This window comes from Quercus lobata, chromosome 9 (genome assembly GCF_001633185.2).
Source record: "Quercus lobata isolate SW786 chromosome 9, ValleyOak3.0 Primary Assembly, whole genome shotgun sequence".
NCBI classification, from domain to species: Eukaryota; Viridiplantae; Streptophyta; class Magnoliopsida; order Fagales; family Fagaceae; genus Quercus; species Quercus lobata.
The window spans coordinates 54,154,977-54,157,789 of record NC_044912.1 but is presented as its reverse complement, the minus strand read 5'-3'; the positions used below and the strand labels follow the sequence as shown (position 1 = coordinate 54,157,789).

Sequence of the window (2,813 nt, the reverse complement as noted above, 5' to 3'; positions counted from 1 at the left end):
GTTTTATTTCTCATTTTACAACCACTACCAAACACTATCTCGCTATTTGTTGATTCCCTCTCATTGTTGCAATATCATGGTCAGTTTAAACTTGACTTTAACATGCAAAGTGGACGGGACTGCCCCCAATGTGTGAATCCACGGCCTGCCAAGAATTGCCGTATAGGGTGAGAATGAACTAACTACTATGAAATTCACCATTACCTCATTTCCCTCCATGTTCATAGGAAGCGAGATTTTCCCTTTAGGAACCACCATCCGAACATCAAATCCCACTAAAGGCGTATCGTATTTGGACAAATCTTCCATCTTCAGACCCAACCCCTTAAACAGATCATGGTACTTCACTTCGGCCCCAATTCCTTGGTCCACTAATACCATTTTTTACTATAAAACCATTTATACGAGCAGTAACTACAAGCACATCATCATAGGGTTAAGTTGTTCCCTCCAAATCCTCATTATTAAACGCAATCGGCTCCCGGGCATACTTTATTCTCTTCCCCAGTGGTTATTCTTCTCGGTGGTTTTCTACTGACACCATGGTTAACACCCTTCTTCTTCGAGTCATCGAGGTACCCATAAAGGCTGCATGTATAACTTCTATCACACCCAATGGGGGTGGGAGAGTGTTTCCCCGAGGTCTTGTAGTTTGCCGTTTCACCACTTCTAGATTCCAAGACGAACTCTTTCAAATGCCCTAATTTTACCAATTGCTCCAAATGGTCTTTTAAACTCCTACATTGCTTGATAGTGTGCCCCTTGTCCCGGTGGTAAGTACAATACAAATTCTGATTTCTCCTTGACGGGTCACCCCCCATCTTACTTAGCCATCGGAAGTATGGCTTATTCTTTAGTCGCTCCAGAATCTTGTGTATGGGTTCCTTAAAATCACATTGACTTCCCGTGCCTGCGCACTAGGCTGTTGGATTCTTAAATCCCTCCTAGGCCTCAGCTGAAAACCCTCTTGCCAAGACTCCTTTGAGCACTGTGATGTGACCAGTGCCTTCCCTTACTCTGCTGTCGAACATCTTTTAACCTCTTGTATTCCTCGATATGCCTCATAAGTTACCTCATATCCTCGAGGGATCTCATCGTCAATGACTCTCACAACTCTAAATCCTCGGGTAAACCCAATCTAAAAGTACTTGTAGCAACTTTTTTATTACCCCCTCCAATCTCGTTGTACAATTCCCAGTACCAACTGGCGTAACTTCGAAGAGTCTAGCCTGCCCCCATCTTCATAGAAAGCAGCGTGTCTATCGGCTTCAGTACCCAGCTACAAGTTATAAACCAAACCCCGAATTCCCAAATTAACTCACCAAAACTGTGAATCGAGCCCTTCCTTAGCCCATTTAACCATCTTAGAGCAGAGGACCTGAGACTCGAGGGGAACATCTTACACATTAATGCATCATTTTGATTGTGCAAAGACATCATTTGAATGTAATGACTTACATGCTCAACAAGATCTGTTTTCCCATCATAAGAAATAAACGGGGGTCAAGTAAACCTACTTGGCATCGGTGCTCGTTCTATCTCTTTTGAGAATGGTGATCAGGCCGCTCTGCGCAACGCTCGGCTCATGGCATCCAATGTAGCATTCCGTGGCCTAGCCGCTCAGGGGAAGCCAAATCTTTGTCATGGTAGTCCCCTGACCTGTCCCTAGACCAATGGGACCAAACTAGCGGGATGCTTCTCCTCGACTACCCCCCACACCTACTGATCCTTCAGCCTGCTCATCACAATTCCTTCTTCAACATCTACCTCGTACAAGGTAACTTCCCACTCATAGAGATAAACACATCCTTCATGGAGGCTTTTCGATTTATTAAAAACTTAATTTATACCCTTTATTCAGGTATTTCTTGCTGTAGCCTTGATCCTAGGAGATGGTCTGTATAATTTTCTCAAGGTTCTATGTCAAACCATTGTAGGCTTGTCTCATCAGCTCCGGTACAAAGATGTGAGCTCTGGTCTCCCTATTGTAGACCATTCTTCTCTTGTAAGTTCTCAGCTCTCATATGATGACAAATGCCGAACCCAACTCTTTCTCAAAGATCAAATTCCAACATTGTTTGCCATCAGAGGCCATGTTGCTTTTGCTGCAATCGCTATGGCCATTCTTCCACATTTCTTTTACCAACTCAGATGGTATCACGTATTGGTCATCTACATATTCACACCCACATTGGCTTTCTGTAATGCGTATGGTTGTGGGCTCACTGATTGGTCCCTTGGATCCACATATGGAAAGCTTTCCATCTTTATCATTGGAGCATGGGCGGGTGCCTCACATGGTGGACTTCTTGCAGGCCTAACTGCTTGTGGAGTAATGATGAACACTATCTCAACAGCATCTGACTTATTGCAGGATTTCAAGACTGGCTACTTGACGCTGGCTTCACCCGTTCTATGTTTGTGAGCCAAATAATCAGCACAGGCACAGCAATGGGCTATGCGATTTTCCTTTGTGTGTTTTGGCTTTTTTACAAGGCCTTCGATGACCTTGGGCAACCTGGAAGTCAATACCCTTCTCCTTATGCTGTTGTGTACTGCAACATGGCTTTTGTTAGAGATATATTAAACATATTAGCCCAATGAAATAGGCTAAAGCTCAGTCCTATTTGTACCAGTTGTCTAGGGTTTAGTCGCCTATATATACTTATGTTAGGGTTCATTGTAACACAAGTTATTGCACTACACTGTTACATAATAAATATGTAACCTTTAAGGGATTCCTCTGTGGATGTAGGCCGACAAGGCTGAACCACGTAACCCTCTTGTTCTTGATGTTCCCATTCTATACTTTT

The 2,813-nt window shown here is 43.5% G+C and overlaps 1 pseudogene; it reads left to right on the top strand.

Moving 5' to 3' along the window:
* Positions 1 to 1,843: 1,843 nt before the first annotated feature.
* On the top strand, positions 1,844 to 2,611 carry LOC115959688 (annotated as a pseudogene).
* Positions 2,612 to 2,813: the final 202 nt, after the last annotated feature.